At 43.1% G+C, this 25,660-nt stretch overlaps 1 long non-coding RNA gene across 1 annotated transcript in view; it reads left to right on the top strand.

The window, feature by feature from the left end:
* The window catches only part of LOC129493912 (uncharacterized), a 51,228-nt gene that overhangs the window by 1,495 nt on the left and 24,073 nt on the right, over nt 1–25,660 (top strand). Inside the window, exon 2 of the long non-coding RNA XR_008661227.1 lies at nt 383–493. This is a non-coding gene — a long non-coding RNA (uncharacterized LOC129493912). The remainder of the gene's footprint in view (nt 1–382; nt 494–25,660) is intronic.

Raw genomic sequence — 25,660 nt, forward strand, 5'->3', positions numbered from 1 at the left:
TTCCCAAGGCTTGGGCTAGGTCAGGTGCCCTGGGGCAAATAGAAGGCAGCAGCTCCTTCCTCGCAGTTGGGCCACCTGGGAGCTGGATAACAAAGCAGCTTCAGGAGCCCCTCCCCAGACTTCCTGGGGGTGGGGGGAGGGGAAAGGCTGGGATGTAAAGGAGGCTGATAGTGTGTCAGGATTGCACTTTGTAAACGGATTCCCCAGGTAAAGCATAAGTACCAGTCAAGTATGAGATTACTACATAAAAATTTTTCAGTTCATAAGTATCAGAATTTAAAATGTGTGCGTCCTCTCCGCCAGTAAGTCCACTTCCAGGAATCTATCATTAGAAATAATCACAGGACAATGATAAATGCTTATACAAGATTGTTCTTTGCAGCACTGTTCATTCCGGTGGAAGACTGCAGACAACTATATGCTCCCTCACCAGGAGCTGACTTCTTGCAGGAACTCTGGGACCTCCGTACAGCAAGCAGGATGCTGTAATGGGGTAGGTCTGTGCACATTAACCTAGGGAATGGCCAAGGTGTTTGTGTTACGACAGTTTGCAGTGTCCCAGCAAGAAGGGGTTTTGGTTATCCTTGGTTACTTTTATGGGAGAACCTTTGTAGTTGGGAAGTTATCTTACGTCATTTCCCTCTTCAGGTTTGCTACCCCTTTCTCCCCTTTTCACATATGGAAAACTGGGTCCCTGATAATGAAGCTGGGGTCCTGACTCCAGGGACAGATCTGGGGGTGGGGTCCGGATGGGAAGGACCGGTAGGTGTGTCAGCCCCTAGGCTCCTGTGGTTGCCTCCAATGGGCCATTTTAGGAAGAGCCCCAGGAACTCAAGACTCCTCAGGCCTGAAAGGAGCCTGGATAACTCCTGCTTCTGTATTGGAAAACCCAAACTAGAGGCCTCTGCCAGTGGAGCTGCCTGGTCATTGTGCCTGTTTCTAGTCAACTTGGTTGTCACATAGGTTCAAGCGGATGTCGTGTAAGTCCACTTTCATTGAAAGAAAAAAAAAAAAAGCCTCTGCCCTTTTTACCTGGGGTTGATGGAAGTAGGGTAAGGGACCAGTTTTCACCTGGAGCCCCGAGGTGCCAAAGCATAAAGGAAAAGGGGTTCTGTGGAAGGGAAGAGTCCAGAAAAGGCCAGGGTCAGTGAGTAATTCAGGAAACAGTGGAATCAGTCAGCTGATAGGACCTTGAGGGCCAGGGCACGGAGTTTGGATTTGGCATTGCGGGCTGTAGGGAGCCTTGCGGATTCCTGAGACCCGCTAAGGAGAGAGATGGGAAGTGATTGGAGGTAGGGTGATCAGGTGGGGCAGCCCTGGGTAATTGAGGCCAAATTGATCGAGACCTGTCTCTGAGGTGTAGGTAATTTGTGGCTCTCCTACATGAGGTCCAGCATTCTCATCTAATGTGGATTTCGGCTTATCAACATCTTCCTTTTTATTTTTATTTTTTTAATTTTTATTTATTTATTTATTTATGATAGTCACACAGAATGAGAGAGAGAGGCAGAGACATAGGCAGAGGGAGAAGCAGGCTCCATGCACCGGGAGCCTGACGTGGGATTCGATCCTGGGTCTCCAGGATCGCGCCCTGGGCCAAAGGCAGGCGCCAAACCGCTGCGCCACCCAGGGATCCCAACATCTTCCTTTTTAAAAGATTTGTCGTATTTTGTTGATCATCCACGATATGCTTAGCTTTCTCCATGTGAGGTATTCACTCTTATTTTTGAATGCTTAGTGCTTGACAGTCTTTGTGCTTGAAACTGGAGAACCCACTGCCTGGGCTGTCAGGAAGGGTTTGGGCAACAGTGCCAGCTGGTGGCTGAGGGGAAGGGGTATGGGATCTGGGATTTGGAGCTACTAGCCAGGTAATGTAGGCAAATCATCCAAACCCTTGGAGCCTTCATTTTCTCATCTGTGGAAACATCTGGCTTTGGTGAAGGTCAAAGAAAATAATGGCTGTGAAAACCCTTTATGAATTACGTTCAGTGCATCTAGAAGAGCAGATATTGTTATCAGAGTGTCTTAGGTTTGTCCCTAGTGACTGTGTGGCATTTGACAATCTGCGTTCCAGTTTCTTCTTCATCTGAGAAGTGGGAGGGTTGGACACAATAATTCTAAAGTTCTCTTCCTTTGGCATTCTACCATATAGACTTAAATATTTTAAAAAATATTTTTAAAAAGAGAGAGATCACGCACAAGCTGGGCAGAGGCAGAAGGAGAAGGAGAAGCAGACTCCCCACTGAATGGGGAGCTCGATCTGGGGCTTGCTCCCAGGACCCTGGGACTAAGACCTGTGCAGAAAGTAGATGCTTAACTGGCTGAACCACCCAGACACCCTGGCTTAAATGATTTTAAAAATATGTATGTATATGTATACATGTGTATATATCTGTGTGTGCTGCGCGTAGAGATATAGATATAAATGCTTGTTTGCCCACAGCTTTTAAAATTTTTATCTTTTCTGGTTTAAGCGCTGTGGAGTATTATCTGGAAGTTGTATATATCTGTAAGACTTTCTTAACTAGCCAGGCTAATCTTTGTTCTAGCTATACTTCATTATCTGATTTTCTTCCTTTGCAGTTTGCATCAAAGGGATATTTCACATGGGCCCAAATTGTAGCATTTTAACTCAGGGCTATTGGTGTGGCAGAGATGCGGCAGTGACCTGCATGTAGGGTTACCACAATCTCTTCTCTTGATTCCCTCAGGCTTCTAGACAAAGATTAAGTAGCGAGTATTAATTTGAGAATTAAGATTTCTTTTGGTTTTCTGGTAGTCTCCTCTTCTACTTGCGAGGCACTGGGTATGGCACCTCAATCATGGCCACAGAAGTTAATCAGTGTTGGCTATTGTGGGGCCTGGGAGACTTAGTGACTATTTTTTCTTCTTCTTCTTCTTCTTCTTCTTCTTCTTCTTCTTCTTCTTCTTCTTCTTCTTCTTCTTCTTTTAGGGTCAGTGTGATAGGATAGATAGGGATCAGATCCATTTGGCATAGTTTTGTCTTTTTTGTAGTGGATATTTTCTTCTCCTGGAGTATGGTATTTATTTATTTATTTATTTATTTATTTATTTATTTATTTATTTATTTATTTATTTTTTGAGTATGGTATTTTTAAAAAAATCAGTTAATTTGAGAGAGCGAGCTAGTATGTGGAGGTGGGGAGGAGGGGTAGAGGGAGAGAGAATTCCCCCCCCCTTTATAAGATTTTATTTATTTATTTGAAAGCAGAGCTAGAGAGAGAGCACAAATGGTGGTGGGGGGGGAGAGCATTACAAGGGAGAGGGAGAAGTGGAAGCAGACTTTCTTCTGAGCAGGGAGCCCAATGTGAGGCTTGATCCCAGGACCCTGGTATCATGACCTAAGCCAGAAGCACTTAACCAACTGAACCACCCAGGTGCCTCAGGAGAGAGAATCTTAGGCAGACTCCCAGCTGAGTGCAGAACCCCATGAGGGGATTGATGTAGGGATTGATCTCACAACCTGGAGATCATGACCTGAGCCAAAACCAGGGGTTGGACACTTAACACACTGTTCCACCCAGGCGCCCCTCCTGGGGTATGTTTTATAATTCCAAAAGCAATACACTGTTAATTAGGGCAAGTTAATCAATGCAGAGGCATATAGAGACAAAGTGAATAATGCCCCCCTCATTCCCACCTTCCAGCACTAGCAGGACTAACAGGTATGTATCCTTTCTCACCTTTTTCCACTTTCACATAAATGCATGCAAATACATACACACATCCTGAGAGGTGTTTTCTCTCCTCTCTCTTATTTACATTCCCTACCACCCCATTTCCACTGGGCTGCAATTTACATTTTCTACATAAATATCTTTGCAGTTTTGAGAATTTCCTGAAATAGATTCTCTGAAGTGGAATTACTGGGACAAAGAGTAAGAATGGATATTTTTAGGGCATAAACCTGAAGCACTCTCCATGACAGTGTTTGTAGTGTTTGAGTGCTCACTCAGCCAAGTCCTGAGCCACAGGAGGTGTTAGCAATTTGGTGTGAACCTTTTTTTCTTTGATGGCTGAAGAATAGCCTTTGGTTCTTTTAATCTGCATTTTTTATTATTAGTGAGATTGAATATCTTAACATTTTGTAATTATTGTACTTTTGTCACCTGTGAATTATCTGCACATCTTTTGAAGTCTTTTTTAAAACTATTTATTTATTCATTCATTCATTCATTCATTCATTCATGACTTAGGGAGAGGCAGAATCACAGGCAGAGGGAGAAGCAGACTCCCTGTGGGGAGCCTGATGTGGGACTAGATCCCAGGACCCTGGGATCATGACCTGAGCCAAAGGCAGTTGCTCAATCACTGAGCTACTCAGGTGCCCCACCCCCCTTTTTTAAAAGACTATATTTATTTATTCATGAGACAGAGAGAGAGGGGCAGAGACGTAGGCAGAAGGAGAAGCAGGCTCCATGCAGGGAGCCCGATGTGGGACTCAGTTCCTATCCCCGGGGATCATGCCCTGAGCCAAAGGCAGACACTCAACCACTGAGCCACCCAGGTGTCCCAGAGGCCTCTCTTTTGAAGTCTTGAGCTTCTTTTTGACTTGCAAACTCTTTTCAGTAGGATGCTTAACCCTTGTTTATTATGTTTGTTGCAGGTAGGTTTTTCCCCAAGGTTATTGTCTGCCTTACATTTTTCTAAGCTAGGCTGGTTTTGTTTATTTTTTATTTTATTTATTTATTTTTTAAATTTTATTTTATTTAAATCCAATTAGCTAACATATAGTATGTTATTAATTTCAGAAATAGATCAGTGATTCATCAGTCTTATATAATACCCAGTGCTCATTACATCACGTATCATCCTTAATGCCCATCACCCAGTTATCCTAGCCCCCTACCCACCTTCCCTCCAGCAACCCTCAGTTTGTTCCCTAGAGTTAAGAATCCCCCCCCCCAAAAAAAAGAATCCCTTATGGTTTGTCTTCCTCTGTGATTTGATCTTATTTTATCTTCCCCTCCTTTCCCCTATGCTCCTCTGTTTTGTTTCTTAAATTCCACATATGAATGAAGTCATATGAGCATTGTCTTTCTCCGATTGGCTTGTTTCATTTATATAATACCCTCTAATTCCATCCATGTCTTTGCAAATGGTAAGATTTCGTGTTTTTTGATGGCTGAGTAATATTCCATTGTATATGTATACCACATCTTCTTTATTCTTTCATCTGTCAATGGACAGCTGGGCTTTTTCCATAATTTGGCTATTGTGGACATTGCTGTGAACATTGGGGTGCAGGTGTCTCGTTTCACTACATTTGTATCTTTGGGGTAAATACCTGGTAGTGTAATTGCTGGGTCATAGGGTAGCTCTGTTTTTAACTTCTTGAAAAACCTCCATACTATCTTCCAGAGTGGCTGTACCAGCTTGCGTACCCACCAGCAGTGCAAGAGGGTTACCCTTTCTCTGCATCCTTGCCAACATTTGTTGTTTCCTGACTCGTTAATTTTAGCCATTCTGACTGGTATGAGGTGGTATCTCATCATGGTTTTGATTTATGTTTCCCTGATGCCCAGTGACATTGAGCATTTTTTTAAAAAAGTAAACCCTATGCCCCATGTGAAGCTCAAACTCACGACCTTGAGATCAAGAGTCCCATGCTCTTCCAACTGAGCCAGCCAGGCTCCTGTTTTGTTTATGTTTAAACTTTTTACTTGGTCAAATGTCAGTCTCTGTGATGTTGTCCATTGCTGTTGGGCTAGGAAAGAGTACAAGCAATCAACGGATATTCACCTCCACTTTTTGACTTTGTTCCTTCAAGGCCTACTTTTTTTTTTTTTTTAAGCAGTTTTTTTTTATAATTTTTTTTTAATTTTTATTTATTTATGATAGGCACACAGTGAGAGAGAAGGCAGAGACATAGGCAGAGGGTGAAGCAGGCTCCATGCACCGGGAGCCCGACGTGGGATTCGATCCCGGGTCTCCAGGATCGTGTCCTGGGCCAAAGGCAGGCGCTAAACCGCTGCGCCACCCAGGGATCCCAAGGCCTACTTTTTAACATTTAACCCTTTATTACATCTGGACTTGATTTTGGTTTCTACTATGAGACTGAGAATCCCAATAACTTTTTTTCTGAATGGCACACCATTTCTTATCATCTTTCCTGTCTTCTTGGATGTGTGATGTCACTTTTTCCAAGGCGGTAAGTTCTTTTTTTTTTTTTTTTTTTTTCAAGGCAGTAAGTTCTTATACTGTGTTCATGGTATGTCTCAAGGAGGGAATATCTTTTTTTTTAAAGATTTTATTTATTTATTCATGAGAGAAAGAGGCAGAGGGAGAAGCAGGCTCCATGCACGGAGCCCGATGCGGGACTTAATCCTGGGACCTTGGGATCACGCCCTGAGCCAAAGACAGACGCTCAACCACTGAGCCACCTAGGCATCCCAAGACTACTACTTTGGAGGTTGAAAAGACAAATTTCGGCCAGAGAAGGAAAACCTGTGAATTTCTGTAATGGAGACAGATCCTCCTCCGTGAAGCTAATGACTTTTGTGTTTTAAGGACCCTCACTCTTGTCTCTTCCAAGGCCCCTGGAAGGGGTCATATATTTCTATAAAATGTACAAAATTAAGACATTTTTATTGTAGTCAGTTAAGACCACTGTCTTATTCCACTATGACTTCTCTCCTCACTGTTTTCCTGTTAGGTGACCTCGTGTTGGTCCTGGACATTTTTTGGATCTGGCTAAAGGTTGGGTTAGATTATACTTAGTTTAGTTTTTAACTCTGCGTGGTTTGCAGTCACTTACACTAGTGGTATGGATACGCTTTGGTACAGGAAAGGCTGCAAGAACAGAGTAGTATCACCATAGACAGGTGTCCTACAGCATCTGCACTAGAAGTGCATAAGGATGATAAAATTTGAAACACCTGGAGTCAGAAACTGGTCTATGGAAAATTCTTCCAATCATAAAGACTGTAAAAATAGAAGCAAAAGACTCAGTTCTTACCAACACTTATTAAAAGTGAAAGATTTCAAAAAAAATAAAAAAGTGAAAGATTTCTTCTGCCAGGAATATACTGGATAATGCAACATATATAGTTATAAATGTACATGTTAAAAGAAAGACTGAGTCATCTTTATTTTCTCTATATAAAAAGATATTATAAAACCTTTCTCATATCAGAGAATATGGCCCCAAAAGTAGGAAAAAAAGACTCACAGAGATGTTTTAGGCAGTTAAAAAAAAATGTTATTTTTCTGGAATTTGTGATGTTTGTGATATTTGTTAGTTTTTAAAAACTTTGTAATTTGCTATAATTTTTTTCTCATTTTTAAAGCAATATTCACATTGTTCAAATTTTTGTATATTTTACATTATTTTTCTTAGGGAAGGTCCCCTCAAATTATGTAAGTGTCAGGTCATACAAAACATAGATCTGCCTTCAACTTTAGGATGAATGTTTTGGCAAAGATAAAGCCTTATCCCTTCAGAAGATCTGGGTATAATTTGTCCCCTCTGGCCTTTTGGAAAATGAAATTTCTTGCACTCTATCTTGTGTTTTTTTTTTTTTTTTTTTTTTAAGATTTCATTTATTTATTCATGAGAGATACAGAGACAGAGAGAGGCAGAGACACAGGCAGAGGGAGAAGCAGGCTCCACGCAGAGAGCCCGATGTGGGACTCAATCCCGGGACTCCAGGATCACGCCCTGGGCCCAAGGCAGGCGCCAAACCACTCAGCCACCCAGGGATGCCCTTTATCCTGGTTTTGACACTGAAAGAAAACCTTTGAAGGAGGTCAGTAAGTGAATGATACTTCACGCACTGTTCTTCACTTTGCTTTTTTCAGTTAACCGCATATCTTAGAGACCTTTCTCTTTGCATTTGAAAAGCTTCCTGGTTCTTTGGTTGGGGGGGATTACCTTTTATCTTACCTCTTATGTAGTATGGATAGACCACATTTTGTTTATCCATTCATCCATCAGTAGATGCTTGGGTTCTTTCCACCTTTTGGCTGTTGGTGAATACTGCTGCTGTGAATGTCGTGTACAAATATCTGTTCTAGGCCCTGTTTTTTTTTTTCCTTTTTTTTTTAAGGTCCTGTTTTCAATTTGGTTATATATCTAGAAGTTTCATCAGATTTTGAAGGCATTACTCTTCTGTCTCTCAGCTTTCAGTATTGCAATTGGGAATTCCTGAGTCATTCTGAATACTGATTCTGTGCATATGACCTACTTTTTCTTCTGTAGAAAGTTCTAGAATCTCCTCTCATCCTTAGTGGACTGGAGTTCCTTGATGGAATGCCTTGAGAGGGGTCCCTTTTTGCCATTTTGCTGGGAGTTCTGGTTGTTGAGTGGGACATGAAAGCCCAGGGGCAGGTTTCCCTATTAGTACTGTGAGCGCTGTGCCTCTCTGGCAGTGTTCCAGGAGCTGGGTGGAGCAAGACGGCTGAGGTTCTGGACATCCTCAACAGTTAATATGTGGACTTTTGTATAATCCCTCTGTTGCTGGTACCTTCTCCATCTTCTGTGCCCTCTGTCCACCTGTCCAGGGACCTTCTTTACTCTCTCCTAAAAAAACATTTCTGATCTGCCAGAGTCTGTCCTCCATGAGGGGACAAGGTGGGTAATGTAGGGAGGAGATCTAGGTGTCTACTCTTTGGAGTTTTTGAGCCGTTCTTAAACCCTCTTCTACCAGTTTTTCCTACCACTAATTTCTGAGCCTTTTGAGGATTCTTTGGTATAAATCAGGCGAAACTGTCAGTTTTTCATATTGCCTGCGTGGTGTTGCCCTCTGATAGTACTTGTCCATTTCTTTGCAACCTCAAAAATTTTGCTGTGGGTTCCCTCTTCTCTTCTCCATTTTCTTCTGGGTTTTTGCATTTTGAAAGTAGAGTTTTAAAAGGAGTCATGTTACATACTTGACATAAATCCACCTGCTTCAACCTTATTTTTTTCTCATGTGGCTTCTCATGTGACCCATCTCCCTGGGTCAACTAGTCTACCTTTCTCCCTTTGGTTGGAGGTGTTACCTTTATCCCTGTACCAAATCCCTGATCCATTTATCTGTGTGTCCTATTACTGAACTTTGTCTTCCCTTCAACAGATGTTTCTTGAGCACATTCTGTGTGCCAGGTTCTCATCTAGGCACTGGGAATAAAAAGCAGTATATTAAGCAAAACCCTCACCACAGGGAGATTACATTCAAATGAAGGGAAACAGGCCATAGGCAGATGATGTCAGAGATAAATGCTCAGAAGAAAAATAAATCAGAGTACTGGCATAGAGAGTGAGAGGTTGAGCTGCTGTGGATAAGTTGGTTAGAGGAATGCCACCTCAGGAGGTGACATGGACTAGAAATCTTCAGTGAATTAGAGACTCCAGCCATGGGTGGATCTTTAGAGGGCTATTACGGGCAGGGGACATATCAAGAGCAGAGACCCTGAGACAGAAATGAGCTTTGGGGAACAGCAAGAGCAGTGTGGATTGTTGAATTGTCTACCTTTCCCTTCAAAACCTTTCAGTTTTTACCTCATATATTTTGGTGCTCTTTTGTCAGGTACAGATACATTTAAAATGTTTCTATCTCTCTGATGGATTGACCCTTTTGTCCCTATACAGTGTTTCTCTTTATTTCGAGTATTTTTTTTTAAGATTTTAAAAATTTATGGGATCCCTGGGTGGCACAGTGGTTTAGCGCCGGTCTTTGGCCCAGGGCGCAATCCTGGAGACCCGGGATCGAATCCCACGTCAGGCTCCTGGTGCATGGAGCCTGCTTCTCCCTCTGCCTGTGTCTCTGCCTCTCTCTCTCTCTCTCTGTGACTGTCATAAATAAATAAATTTACTTAATAAATATTTAAAAAAATTTATTTATCCATGACAGACACAGAGAGGGAGAGAGAGGGAGGCAGAGAGAGAAGCAGGTTCCTTGAAGGGAGCCCGATGCAGGACTCCATCCCGGGTCTCCAGGATCACACCCCAGGCTGGAGGTGGCGCTAAACCGCTGAGCCACCAGGGCTGCCCCTATTTCAAGTATTTTAAACCCAGACAGTCTGACTCCTAAATCCACATACTTACTAATCTCACGCCAGCTGCCCTGCCTCTCCAGGTGTGTCCCCAGATGTTCCTACAGCATCTGTTTTCTCAGTCATTTCAGACTCACTCAGGTGTTCTGTGTCAGCTGGATCTTCCTACCCAGGGGGTCTTTTTTTTTTTTTTTTACAAGTTTTTTTTTAAAGATTTTTTTTAAAAGATTTTATTTATTTATTCATGAGAGAGAGAGAGAGAGAGAGAGAGAGAGAGAGAGAGAGGAGAGAGGAGATGCAGAGACACAGGGAGAAGCAGGCTCCATGCAGGGAGCCCAACATGGGACTCGATCCCAGGTCTCCAGGATCATACCCTGGGCTGCAGGCGGTGCTAAACTGCTGCACCACCGGGGCTGCCTACCCAGGGTCTTGATAAGACCAGCTGGAATTCTGTTCTCTACTCCAGGGAAGTCCCCTTCAGCCCTTCCCAGGATACTTGTAGATTGCTAGACGTGCCAGTTCGGCACTATGTTGGGCTCTGGGGCCTGCTGGCCTACAAGCATGGCCTGGTTCTGTGTAGTCTCTACATTTCAGTCCCTTTCCCTTTGACCTCTCTCAGGGTCTCCCCTCAACCTTCCTACCCCTCAGCAAGCCATGCTAACACATGTGGAGTAAGTCATTTGCAGTCAGAGGGTAAGAGGGAAGGTGTACTTGACACAAACACAGGACTCCGATTTCCACGTTCCCCATCCTTGGACATCTTCCAGTGCCCTGGCTACTGGAGGATTTGTCATGGCCCAGCAGTACCCAACCCTCTACCACCTGCTCCTGGCTCTGGTCTCCTCCTTCCCTCTCTCCTCACCCCTTTCTTCTCTGGAGCACAATCAGATCTCTCCCTCTGCCTTTTGTAGAGCCATTTAATGGCTGCTTTAGTTGTCTTTGTTTTTTTGACTTCTCAAGGGTCAGGCATGGTCTGCTTTGGTCCAACCCATCAAGAGATTTCCCTAAACCCAGACCAACTTCAGAGTTGTGTGGGGCAGCAGTCAGAGAGAGAAGCATGAGAGAACTTCCCACCTGGCTTTGTGTACTGGGCTTCTTCTTCTGACTTGCTGCTGTGTCTGGGTGAAATGTTGCCATTTCCTGGACATTTTGATTATTTGAGGGAACAGAATATTTGAAACCAGGACTTTCTAGAAGAGTCTCAGAGATCTGTGATGATGAGTGAATCATTGAACTGAGGCCTAAGGAGAGTCTCTACCAAGTGGTAGAGTCAGTTTTCAAGTCCTATCTAGGATGTACCCTGGCCCTGGTGGGCCCTTTCTGGGTGTACTTTGGGTTATTCCCTTCCTCTCCCTGCACCCAGCTTCCTATATGGGAAATGGAAATAACTACCCTATCTCCTTACAAACCTGCCATGAGAGATAAATGGCAAAATGCTTATGCCTTGCTCCGCCTAATGCTTGGGAAACAGTAAGGGAAAGTTCCATCAAATAAATCTTTACTAGTTACATTTTATGACTTCCTACGGGTTTCTGATCTGTGTTTCACAAATCATTGTGTGTGTGTGTGTGTGTGTTTCATATGGGAAAGACAGGCTTCTGTGCTAAATCAATAGCAAGAGGATACTTAATTTTTGCATGGAATAGCAGGAAGCACCACAGAGAAATCTGTCATTTCTTTCTTTTTTTTTTAATAAAGATTTTATTTATTTACTCATGAGAGACAGAGAGGGAGAGAGGCAGAGACACAGGCAGAGGGAGAAGCAGGCCTTACACAGGGAGCCTGATGTGGGACTCGATCCCAGGTCTCCAGGATCCGCCCTGGACCAAAGGTGGCGCCAAACCACTGAGCCACCTGGGCTGCCCCGAAATCTGTCATTTCTTTGGTAGAGAACAAAGTATATGTCCATACAAAAAATAGCTGCCTTATTCATAGTAGATCCCAAACTATAAGCTGCCTGGATAGGTATCAGCTGGCGAAAGGAAAAGAAATTGTGTTATACTTGTATGACGGACTACTATCACCAATGAAGAAGAACTACAGATACATGCAGTCATACGAATGAATCCCACAAATATGCCAAATGAAAGAAGCCAGACATGGAAGCGTGAATATTGTTATGACCTCTTCCCGTAAAACTCTAGAGAAGGAAAAGCAATCTATGAAAAGTAGATCAGGTGGGAAGGTGGGCTGGCCCAGAAACGGGAATGAGCAAAATTTTGCCAACATTGATTGCATTTTTCGTGTAAAGTGGGTAAATTTTATTAAAAAAAAAAATGGGTTGCAGACAAAGCAATAAAGGGAAACATGCAACAAGTGGTTAAATTTTCTCATACATTTAAGTTAACCAACAGCTCACATAGGCAGTTTAACTATGCTCTTTGTTCATTGGGTTGTAAATTTACTTTCTTGTCATCCCAGATGGAGACATTTTATGGCTCAGCATCTGAATAAACAAAATCCTTTAAGGTCCAAGTACCTTATGCCCAATAGTTTCCCTTTAGCTGAAGTGAATTCTTTTCTTAAGGCAGATTTACATCTGACTTCATATTTTTCTCTCTGAAAGGCAAGGAGTGTTTCTGTTCTAATTCTGTGGATCTCTATCCTTAGATCATGGGGAGCTGCTGGGGGGTTTTGGACAGGCCAGTGACATGGTCAGACACACTTGGGAAGAGCAACCTGAAACCACCCTGTGGAGGATGGATCAGAGGCAGGTCAGGGAGAATCAGGAAGGCTAGTTAAGAGGCTGGAATAGGGCAGTTCATGAACCAGTATGCTTAAAATGTATGCATTTTTCTTTTTTTAAAGATTTTATTTATTCATGAGAGACAGAGGCAGAGACATAGGCAGAGGGAGAGCAGGGAGAGCTCCCTGCAGGGAGCCCCATGTGGGAGCCCCATGTGGGACTTGATCCCAAGACTGCAGGATCATTCCCTGAACCAAAGGTAGACACTTAACTGCTGAGCCACCCAGGCGTCCCATACTTTAGTTTTATTTTTTTATTTTTATTTTTTTATTTATTTATGAACACAGAGAGAGAGGGGGCGGGGGCAGAGACATAGGCAGAGGGAGAAGCAGGCTCCATGCACCGGGAGCCTGACGTGGGATTCAATCCTGGGTCTCCAAGATCGCGCCCTGGGCCAAAGGCAGGCGCTAAACCACTACGCCACCCAGGGATCCCATACTTTAGTTTTAAAATATGAGAACAAAAGACTATCACAGTAGTCCACATGATGTCCAGAGGCCTGAGAAAGGGGTTCCAGGCCAGGCTGGGAACAGTGGACAGTGTAGGGACTTGAGTGGGATTCTGGATGTAGAACTGACAGGGTTTGAGGAGCAGTTGGGAAATCCAAGAGGCCTTGAGGGGAGGAATGGGGAGGTGGCAGGACAGGGAGGAAATCAGGTCCTTGAGCACTGAAGATGAGCCCTTTAGAGTGGTGGGGGGCAGCCCTGGCTGAGTAAATAAACTTACCCTGCAGCTCTGGGATTCTGCTAGGATGAGGAGCCAAGAAAAGGCTTTTTTAAAAAAAAAAAAATATTTATTTATTCATGAGAGACACAGAGAGAGAGGCAGAGACACGGGCAGAAGCAGGCTCCCTGGGGCAGCCCTGGTGGCTCAGCGGTTTAGCGTTTAGTGCGCTTTTGGCTGGGGGTGTGATCCTGGAGACCCAGGATCGAGGCCCACGTCGCGCTCCCTGCAGGGAGCCTGCTTCTCCCTCTGCCTGTCTCTCTCTCTCTCTCTCTAATAAATAAAAATCTTAAAAAAAAAAAAAAAAGCAGGCTCCCTGCAGGGAGCCCGATGGGGACTCGATCCCGATCCCGGGTCTCCAGGATCACGCCCTGGGCTCAAGGCAGGTGCTAAACCTCTGTGCCACCCAGGCATCTCCAAGAAAAGGCTTTGACCCCATCCTAAGTTTTATGGCTCCTGGGGGAAGCAGACAGCCTTCTTGGACCAATTGAGGAAGGCATGGAGGGGCCCTGGGGGGGAGGAAGTAGCCATCCCTTCCCTTCATACAACCTTCTTATTTTTCTCTTCTCCCAGACCCATCCGAGGAGGCCATTAGTAACCAAGTGACAAGGGTCTGACCCATCTGGGTGTGAATTGTGGTTCCAAAGTTTCCTAGCAGTGTGACCCTGGGCAGGTTGCTTAATCATTTGAGCCTCAATTTCCTCACTTGTAAAATGAAGATAATGTGCTCTTCGTCCTCTTTCCCCCTCCTAAAAATGTATTTTGTGTTTTCTCCTGCTGCAGTGTAATGTGCCCATGTTGTGCATGGAAGGAGATGTTGCAGAGTATGACTCTTGGGCCCCTCATGCTGAAGAATCCCTTTATTTAAGCTCCTCAGGGCTCAGTGGGCCTGGGGCTGCTGGTCCCTTGAGCAGCTTAGTAAGAGAGGAACTTGGCAGGTTTACAGGCAGCTGGCATCACAGAATGCTGCTTGGGCTGGGAATTGACCTCTGTCCCCAATTTTCTGGGTGACCTTGGGCGACCCCTAGTGGGATGTGTGACGACATGCAGCATCTTAGCAAGGATGGGTTTTTCAGCTTTGTACCGGATTTTGCTGATGTATTTACTTTTGCCATGGGTACCAGTAGCATTTCCTTCAGTACATCTTTCCATTGTGGCTTGCTTTTATTCATTTGGATGCAGTGCTCAAATTCTCTTTTACACCATTGTATGTATGGAATGGGGTTTTGTTTAGCAGCAAATCCAATATATTTTGTCACTTATAGTGTATCACTATTCATTGATGTCATTTTTTTCTTAGCTTTGGGACTTCTTTTCCTTCCAGAGCTTGTGAACTCCTTCTAGAATCCTCTGGACTGTGTTTATGTAACCAAAGTGTTTTTCCCTATAGAACCAATTTCAGGGCACATTAAATATATGTATTTTAAATTTTATTTTATGTAATAACTTTAAAAAAATAGCACTTTCTCTGTACTGGGCACTGTCGTATGTACTTTTTTTTAATTTTTTTTAAATTTATTTATGATAGTCACACAGAGAGAGAGAGAGAGGCAGAGACACAGGCAGAGGGAGAAGCAGGCTCCATGCACCGGGAGCCCGATGTGGGATTCGATCCTGGGTCTCCAGGATCACGCCCTGGGCCAAAGGCAGGCGCCAAACCGCTGCGCCACCCAGGGATCCCTGTCCTATATACTTTATAAACTTCTTTAATCCTCATAACAACTCTTGAGGTGTGAGTTATCTCCTTTTTTTTTTAAGGTTTTATTTATTTATTTGAAATAGTGAGGGATCTCTGGGTGGCCCAGTGGTTTAGCGCCTGCCTTCAGCCCAGGGTGTGATCCTGGAGTCTCTGGATCGAGTCCCATGTCAGGCTCCCTGCATGGAGCCTGCTTCACCCTCTGCCTGCCTGACTGCCTCTCTCTCTCTCTAGCTCTCATGAATAAATAATTAAAAAAAAAAAAGAAATAGAGCACAAGCAGGGGGCGCAGGGAGAGGGAGAAGCAGACTTCCTGCTGAGCAGGGAGCATGATGTGGGGCTGGATCTCAGGACTCTGAGATCATGACCTGAGCTGAAGGCAGACACTCAACTGATTGAGCCACCCAGGTACCCTATCTCCATTTTTAAAAAATATTTTATTTATTTATTTGAGAAGAGAGCATGCAAGCACAAGCAGGGGGAGGGGCAGAGGGAGAGGAAAAAGCAGACTCCCCACTGAGCAGGGAGCCTGAGCTAGGGCTGGATCCTAGGACCCTGGGATCATGACTTGAGCAGAAGGCAGATGCTTGACTGACTGAGCCACCCAGGTACCTCAGTGAGTTATCTCCATATTATGGCTGAGAAACTGAGCCTCAGAGAGGTTCAATAACATGCTTAAGTTCATATAGCTAATAAATGGCAGAACCAGACTGCAATCTAATTTTGTTCTCCTAACTACTCCATTGTGTTACCTCTGGCCTCAAATTATTTTCCCAGATAATGTAAAGTTGGGATGCCTCATCTGTACTTGTGTATCTTACAAGCCAAGAAGCAGGTTACATTCAGCTGCTAGTACCATATCTTAACCTCAGGCCTGAGCCCCAGTTCCTCTTCAGGGTGACCTTGGGCCCCCAGAATTTTGTTTGTAGAAGTGGGAGGGGCATGAAAAGAATTACACGAATTATATTTTATTTATTTTATTTATATTTATTTATTTACGTACTTACTTACTTTTAAAAGATTTATTTACTTATTTCAGAATATGTGTATATGCAAGCCAGGAGAGGGGCAGAGGGAGATGGAGGAGAAGAGACGCAGACTCCCCGCTGAGGGCAGAGCCTGTTGAGGGGATGGTCTCACCACCCTGAGATCATGACCTGAGCTGAAATGAAGAGTTGGCCACTCAACCAACTGAGCCACCCAGGCACCCCATGTGAATTGTTTTAATGTTTGATTTATATACATTTCTTTCCTCAGATTTATCTCAATGCATAAAGAAGGTCCTGCGGGCCCCTGGGTGGCTCAGTTGATTGAGTGGCCGACTCTTGATTTTGGCTCAGGTCATGGTGGCAGGGTCATGAGATTGAGCCCCATCAGGCTCTGCACTGGGTGTGGAGTTGGCTTGGGATTCTCTCCCTCCCTCTACTGCCCACCCCCCTTGTTCTTTCTCTCTCTCTAAAAAATAAAAAATTAAGAAGGACCTTCTTTATTAAAAATCATATGCCTAGGGATCCCTGGGTGGCTCAGCGGTTTAGCGCCGCCTTCAGCCCAGGGCATGAATCTGGAGTCCCGGGATCAAGTCCCATATCGGGCTCCATGGAGCCTGCTTCTCCCTCTTCCTGTGTCTCTGCCTCTCTCCGTGTGTCTCTCATGAATAAATAAATAAAATCTTAAAAAAAAAGTCATATGCTTATATATATTTATATATATGTATTTATTTTTTAAAGGGATACCCAATTTATATATATTTAGTAATAAAGGTTATCCCTCCTCCCCCACAACCCACACTACAGGATTTGATACACAGTGGGCCTTCTGAAAGTGTTCTGAGGATGAAGACAGATCAAGCTCCAGGGAAAGTCTATCTTACCCCTTCTGAGAAATTAATTTCTAGCCAGGGGAGAGATGCTGGTGATTTCTACAAGTTTATAGAGTTAGGTCTAATAGGTGATTATGTAAAGTAACTGCCAACTTCACAATGACCGATGAAGCTGGTTCTACTGTTTGCCTTTTTTGGTAGATGTGGCGGAAATGGAGACCAGTAGTCTGCCCAAGTGACTCGGCGGATGTGTGTGGCTGTGAGGCAGGGGTGGGATGGGTGGAAAGTTCTTCCAAGTGATGTCCTTTTTGGTTGCCACTGCAGTCATTGCTCTGGGTACTGCTGCCCACCACGAGTGCCAGCTCTGCAGAAAGGACTGTTGAGCCTAGGTGCCCAAGAACCAGCCAGAGGCTCTTGAGGGCTCCAGGGACCTGGGCTGCTGGTGCCTGGAGGTGGGATCCTAACATCTTAGAACTGAGGGGACCTTGCAGGTTCAAGAGGCTGCTGGCATCCAGAAGGCAGACAAAGCTGGGCATTCTAGCCTCGTCTTAATTTGGGCTAAATTGGCTAGGTGACCTTGTGCTTGCCACTGCCCATCGGGGTCCTGATGTGGAACTTGATCCCAGATCCCGGAATCACGCCCTGGGCTGAAGGCAGATGCTCAACCACTGAGCCACCGAGGCATCCCCAGCCTTTCCATTTAATGTATGAGGACCTTGAGGTCCAGGGAGGGACTGGGATTTTCCCGTATAATTTTACAGCCCGAGGAATTCTTAAAAAGATCTCTTTCTTGGTCAATGACATGGTAAGTTCAGAGGCCCTGGAATCAGATTGCCTGGCATATAGTAATTGCTCATTAAATGCGGGCCATTGTTTTATTGAGCAATATCCTATATAGTGATCATGTGTGGGTCTTTCTCTTACTAGTTGTATGACCTTGCCCTGAGCAGGTCATTTAACCTTTTCCTGCCTCAGTTTCCTTAGGTATGAATTAGGTTAATAACAACCTCTCTTTATGGGGGAGGATAAAACTTGATTATCTATGTATAATACAGAACTTGGCACATAGCCCATAGTAAGTGCCCAGTAAACCCGAAAGTCTGTCCCTGCTGGTTCCCACAGCCCTTTAGAGTCCTGTCCAAACTCCCCAAGGCCCTAGAGGGCTCTCAAGGCATCACTTTGTCCTTGCCTACTTCTCATCTCCCACCAGTCTTGGCCTCACCACTCCATTTCATGCCAACTTCATGTCCACAGGGTGCTTTTTGTTTGTTTTTTTAACCCTTGTTATTTCTGATTTCAGCTTAGATGTCACCTCAACAGGAAGGTTGGCCCTGACCCCTCAGGCCTGGTCTCCCACCCTTCCTGACTCATGTGATTCAGTTTGCCACATCACACTTGACCAAGTTTGTAATGACTGGTTTTGTCCTTCCTTGCTCCATGGCGAACTGTCCTTCTTCACTGTGGGACTCCCCAAATCCCCTGTAACAGACTTGGAATAGATGCTTCATGGTACTGGGCACCCAGTCTCCTGCCGAATCTCTTCACCTACATCCACATTGCTCTCCCATGGGCCAATGTGATCAAGCTCTGTCCCACTTCAGACCCCTCCAAAGACTCCTTGGTGCTCTGGAGGCGACCACAAGGAGGGAAAACCAGGTCTGTCACCTGTTGAAGGTGCTTCAGATCTGGCTCTAATCTTCCTCCCTGCTTCATCACACACACCAGTACTGAGGCTCTGAACAAAGTCCCAGCCCCTGTTTGGCTTTCTTTTCTCATCACTTGAGGTGACCAGGGGTGCTTCTGAACATCAGGTAAACCTCAGCCATTTATCGTCCACCCTCTGACTGTAAGCCAGCCTGTCCTGGTGGAGATTGAGCTGTCAGGCAAGGAGCTGTTCATCTTAGAGCCTCTTTCCTGTAAGTATCACTCTGTTTCTCTTTTCCCAACCTTGTGGCCCCCACCTCCTCCTTTTCTTCCCTTGTCCCCATCAGGACCCATAACATCTTGACATACTGCCATCATCCGTGTGTTTCTGGCCTCCGCTTCCATGCCCCTCACCCACTACACTAGATCAACTCTAAAATGTTTTCTCTGGCTCCTTGAATAATGTAGGAACAGTCCCTTGAACAATTCTATGCTGGTTTTAAAATCCTTTGCACATTCTAATATAATATAATTCTAATAAGGGATGCCTGGCTGGTTCTGTCAGTGGAGCACGTGACTCTTGATCTCAGGGTTATGAGTTCAAATCCACATTGGATGTAGAATTACTTAAAAAAAACAACATTGTAAGAAAATATTGCATTTTCAGAGCTCTCATTCTGTCCCCCCACCACACACATGCATTGTTTTTAATATCTATCCATGTTGGTGCCTGAACATTCGATTCATTGTGTCAGAGAGCTGCCCGGTATTCCACAGCATACATCCACCACATTTCACTTCTTCATTCTCCTTCATTCTCCTCATGACAGACACGTTGGTTCCCCCCAATGCCCTGCTGTCATCAAGACCACTTCAGGGAACATCTTGTCCTGCTCCTTCTGGGCCTCAGCACAAACCTCTTAGTGGAGTGGCCAAGCCTTAAGGGGTTTACTTGTTCCTAGGTATCGTTGGGCAGCCTCCTGCATGAGTGCCCCAATCTGCCCCGCACCACCCAGTGTAGACAGAGTCCCTTGTCTCTCCATCTTTGCCGGTATTTGGTATCCTCTTTCTCACTGATGTTTGGCAGTCTGATGAGTATAAAGTGTCTTATTTCTGATTTCTTTCTGAGCACCAATGAGATTGTTCTGTTGTACTTGTTAAAATTTCCCTTTTGTGTATCTCCTATTTATATGCTTTGCCTGTTTGCCTCCAACTTTTTCTTGTAATGTGTTGGGTGTTAATTCCTTGGTTCATTTTAGGGGCCCCTGGGTGGCTTAGCGGGTTAAACATCTGCCTTTGACTCAGGTCATGATCCCAGGATCCTGGGATTGAGCTCCAAGTCAGGCTTGCTGCGCAGCAGGGAGTCTGCTTCTCCCTCTCCTCTGCCTGCCCTACCCCACCAACCCCTGTTCATGCTCTCTCTTTCCTCTCAAATAAAAAATAAATAAAATCTTAAAAAAAAACCCCACACACTTTAATTCCTTGGTTCATTCTAATACCGTAAAAATTCACCCTTAAAAAAATGAGTCTTAATAAACATACATGACTACATAATCACTACCACAGTCATGACACAATGGTTTTGTCACCCCTCCCCCAGAATTCTCTCCTGCCCTTCCCTATACAGTCTCTCTTCCCACCTCTTTTTTTTTTTAAGATTTTATTTACTTATTCATGAGAGACAGAGAGAGAGAGAGAGAGAGAGAGAGAAAGAGGCAGAGACACAGGCAGAGGGAGAAGCAGGCTCCGTGCAGGCAGCCTGATGTGGGACTCATCTGGGAACTCCAGGATCATGCCCTGAGCCAGACGCTCAACTGCTGAGCCACACAGGTGTCCCTCTCTTCCCACCTCTTGCCCCTGGCAGCCACAAAGCTGTTTTCTATCATATAGTTTTGCCATATTTAGACTGTTCTATAAATGAGATCATATAGTATATAGCCTCTGAATTTGCTTTTTCCTTTTAGCCAGGTGCAATTGAGATTTGCCCACGTTGTGTATCAGTAAGCCATTGGTTCTTTCTTATTGATGAAGAGCATATACTGCATTTTGTGTAACCATTTATCATTTGAAAGGTATTTGGATTGTTTCCAGATTTGTAAATTTGTTTCTGATGACCTTGACAGTTTTGAGGAGGTATTTTGTGGAATGCCCTAGAGTCATGTCTCCTTCCTTCCTTCCTTTTCTTTCTTTCTTTCTTTCTTTCTTTCTTTCTTTCTTTCTTCTTTCTTTCTTTCTTTCTTTCTCTTTCTTTCTTTCTTTCTTTCTTTCTTTCTTTCTTTCTTTCTTTCTTTCTTCTTCCTTCCTTCTTCCTTCTTCCTTCCTTCCTTTCCTTTCTTTCCTTTCCTTTCCTTTCCTTTCCTTTCCTTTCCTTTCCTTCCTTTCCTTTCCTTCCTTCCTTTCCTTCCTTTCCTTTCCTTTCCTTCCTTCCTTCCTTCCTTCCCTTCCCTTCCTTCCCTTCCCTTCCTTCCCTTCCTTCTTTCCTTTCTTTCCCTTTCCCTTCTTGATTTTATTTATTTATTGTTGAGAGACACAGAAAAGGAGAGAGGTAGAAACAGGCAGAGAGAGAAGCAGGTTCCATGCAGGGAGCCCGATGTGGGACTCGATCCCAGGACTCCCGGATCATGCCCTGAGCCAAAGGCAGATGCTCAACCCGTGAACCACTCAGCTGTCCCCTCATGTCTCATATCTTGAACATTATGCCTTGAGTTTTGGAGGACATCCAATTGGGATGCTCAGTGGACTTCCTGGCCAGAGCCAGTTACATTGTTGCCTGTGACAGAAGTCTCACGGGTTTTAACCATCATTAAAACTACCTTTACGGACTCTGTTTTCCCCCCACCATACTACCCCTCAATCTCTCTCTCTTGTTTTCTTTCATTTTTTCTCTGCTGTTTGTTTTCAGGCTGTTTTGGCTTTAGTTCTTGTCCAGACTATTTCCCATTGCTGGCAGCAGTGATTGACAATTGGTTTTATGCTCTATTTGTTGATCTCCTAACAGGGCAGTGGGCTGGTGTGTGTGTGTGTGTGTGTGTGTGTGTGTGTGTGTCTGTTTTCTCTCCAGTGGGAAATGTGGGAAACTGATTTGTTAGTCTTTTTTTTTTTTTAATAGTTTGCTTGCCTATTTGCAAGCTCAAATCAATTAAAATATTGAGAGCGTTAAGAAAACATCGAAAGGAGAACAGCCCATTGAGGCTAGTGGGTTTTTGTGTCTCTTGGTTTATTTTGGCACATGGTTGTGGTTGTAGAACTGAAGCTGAAAGTTTTCAGAGTATCTGTGGGAGTCTGAAATATCTTCCTACTTTGTAGTGTGTTAATAAGTTAAATTGTAACATGTCTTAAATTTAAGGTTTGTTTTGATTGGTTTATCAGACCTAATGGGGCATCTATAAATAGAAGGAAATAATTTACAGGAAATGAAGAAAAGGAAGTTCTAAAAGTTTAAATGTACTAGCCTTTGAAAAGAAAAAAAAAACTTTACACAAATATTTGCTTAGCAAGATTTTTAAAAAAATAGTTACTATTTGTTTTAACAACTTTATTGTTACATAATTTACATACTGAAAAATTCACCCATTTAAAGTGTACAATTCAGTTAATTTTCACATATTTAAAAAGTTGTGAAAACCATCAGCACATCAGCTTGACCCCCCATCTGTGCCCTCCCTACCCCAGCCATAGGCCAGCACTGATACACTGTGTAGATTTGCCTATTTGGGACATTTCATATAAATGGAATCATGTAATACATAGTCTTCTGTTAAGGACTTCCTTTTTTTTTTTTTTCCAAAGATTTTGTTATTTATTCATGAGAAGCACAGAGAGGGTGGCCCGGGTGGCTCAGTGGTTTAGCGCCTGCCTTCATCCCAGGGCATGACCCTGGAGACCCTGGATCAAGTCCCACGTCGGACTCCCTGCATGGAGCCTGCTTCTCCCTCTGCCTCTCTCTCTGTCTCCTCTCTGTGTATTCTCATGAGTAAATAATAAAATTAAAAAAAAAAAAAAAAAAACACAGAGAGAGGCAGAGGGAGAAGCAGGCACCTTGCAGGGAGCCGGATGCAGAACTTAGATCCTGGGAATTCCAGTATCTGAAGGCAGACTAATCAACTGCTGAGCCACCCAGGCATCCCAGGACTTCTTTGACTTAACATAGTGGTTTTTTTTTTTTTTTTTTTTTTTTAACATTTAGTTTATTCATTCATGAGAGGCACAAAGAGAGAGAGGCAGAGACACAGGCAGAGGGAGAAGCAGGCTCCATGCAGGGAGCCTGATGTGGGACTCCATCCCCAGACCCCAGGATCAGGCCCCAGGCCGAAGGTCGCGCTAAACTGCTGAGCCACCCGGGCTGCCCCAGCATAGTGTTTTTGAGGTGTATCCATGTTGTAACATGAATCAACACTTCTTCTTTTAGTTGCTGAATAATGAATAACATTATGGTGCATGGAGAAACCATATTTACTTTTCTGTTAAGCAGTTGGTGGACATCGGAGTTATGTCTGTTTTTGGCTATTTTGATAGCTATTTTCATAGCTATTTTGCTATGAGCATTTGTGTAGAAGTTTTTGTGTGAATGTATGTTTTCATTTTCTGGCGTGTGTACCTAGGAGTAGAATTGCTGAGTCACATGATAAGTGTATTTAATCTTTTGAGGAACTGCTGGATTATTTTCCCAAGCTGCTGTACCATTTTACATTTCCTTCCATAGTGTGTGAGGGTTCTAATTTCTCTACCTCCTTCCCAACCTTGTTATTTTCTGGGTTTTTAAAATTATTATTATAGCCATTAATTTCCCTAATGCCTAATGATGTTGAGCATCTGTGCATTTGCTTACTGGCAGTTTGCATATCTTTTAGGAATGTCTGTTCCTATCCTTTGCCCATTTTAAAATGGTTATTCATCTTTCTATTATTGACTTGTAAAGGTTCTTTATTTATGTCTCTAATCACATATGATTTGAAAATATTTTCTATTTTATTTTTACTTTTTTTTTTAAAGTTTTTTACTTATTTAAAGTAATCTCTATCCTCCATGTGGGACTTGAACTCAGGATCCCATCTATTCTTTTGTGTCTGGTTAAGGGTTTTTTTTGGACATTATGTTTGTGAGATTTTTTTTAAAGGATTTTATTTATTCATTCATGAGAGACAGAGAGGCAGAGACACAGGCAGAGGGAGAAGCAGGCTCCATACAGGGAGCCTGATCCGGGACTCCATCCCGGAACACCAGGATCATGCTCTGAGCCAAAGGCCAGAGGCTCAACTGCTGAGCCACCCAGGTGTCCCTGTTTGTGAGATTTACCCATTTTGATACATGTAGCTGTAGTTCATTGTCATTCCCTTGTCCATTTCATTGGTGGGCATATTGGGTTGTTCCCAGCATGGGGCTATTACAGTAATGCTGCTATGAGCCTCCTTGCCTATGCCTTCTGGTGGACGTGTGTCCACGTTCTGTTGGGTATGTATTTTCCTAAGAGTGGAATTGCTGAGGGGGTAGATGTCATGGGGTAGATGTATGTTCCACTTTAGTAGATAATGCCAATTGTTTTCCAAAGTGATTGTACTTGTTTATACTCCTCTCTGCAGCATGTGAGGATTTTCCATTCGCCCCCTCACCAGTACTTGGTATATTGGGAATTCTTTTCATATTAGCCCCTTTGGTCAACTCTATTTATTAAGTCCCCCCCATCTCCCCACTGATCTATGATATATTACCTTTGTCATGTAATAAGAGCCATAAGTGTGTGGGTCTGTCCCTAGACTCTATTTTATTCCACTGATCAATCTGGCTCTCCACCATGTTTACTATAGCTTCATGTTAAGCCCTGAATTCCAGAATTTGCTCTTATTTTCCTCTTCTTTTTCATCAATATCTGGCAATTCATGGCTATTTACTCTTCTATATAAATTTTAGAATCATCCTAACAAAATTCAATGAAAAACATTCTTGGTGGGACACCTCGGTGGCTCAGCGGTTGAATGTCTGCCTTTGGCTCAGGTCATGATCCCAGGGTCCTGAGATCAAGTCCCATATCGGGCTTCCTGCATGGAACTTGCTTCTCCCTCTGCCTATGTCTCTGCCTCTCTCTCTGTGTCTTTCATGAATAAATAAATAAAATCTTAAAAAAGAAAAAAACATTCTTGGAATTTTGAACAATTGTAAATTACTTCAGAGGGAGTTCACATCTTTGTTCTCTGTAGATAGGATTTATTTTTCCATTTATTTAGGTCATCTTTAATTTCAGTTAATAAAATTTTATAACTTTACATTGTCTTACATATTCTATTCAATTTATTTCAATTGATATTTTCTTATACTATTTTCAGGGTTTTTTCCTTTTAAGTTACATTTTCTAGGTTACTGCAGGTATATAAAATTTTAGTTGACTTTCCTATATTAATCTTATATCCATTCACTTGACTAAATTCTATTATCTCCAGTTATTTGTAGATTCTTTGTAAACACTCATGTCAAATAATGACAGTTTACTTATTTTCCAATCCTTAGGCTTCTCTGCTTTTTTCTTGTCTCTTTGTACTACCTGTGCTCTCCAATACAACATTGAATAAAAATGATCATCGTCTCATTCCTGATTATAAAGGGTGAGGCTTTAGTTTTTACCTCTTTAAGATGTTTTTTAGTCCAGGCTTTTTTTTTTTTTTTTTTTTTTTTTTTACCTTAGATATTTTTAATCTGGTTAAGGATATTCTCCTCTATTCTAATTTACTAAGAATTTTTATCATGAATAATAACTGTTGATTTTTTACAACAGTTTTTTAAAAATCTGATGTAATGATATCATATCATTTTCTTCTAGTTAATGTGATGAGTTCCATTTAGGACTTTTCTAGTATTAAACTATCCTTGACTTCCTGGGGTAAATATGACTAGGTCATTATTTATTATCTTTTTCTTTAATACACTGTTAGATTTGCTAATATTTTAGCAAATAGATTGCTAATATTTTGTATACATGTTGCATCTGTATTCATGAGTAAAACTGATTTGCTATTTTCTTTTCTGATAATATTTTTGTCTGATT

The sequence above is a fragment of the Nyctereutes procyonoides genome, unplaced genomic scaffold (assembly GCF_905146905.1).
Source record: "Nyctereutes procyonoides isolate TBG_1078 unplaced genomic scaffold, NYPRO_anot_genome, whole genome shotgun sequence".
Taxonomy (NCBI): Eukaryota; Metazoa; Chordata; class Mammalia; order Carnivora; family Canidae; genus Nyctereutes; species Nyctereutes procyonoides.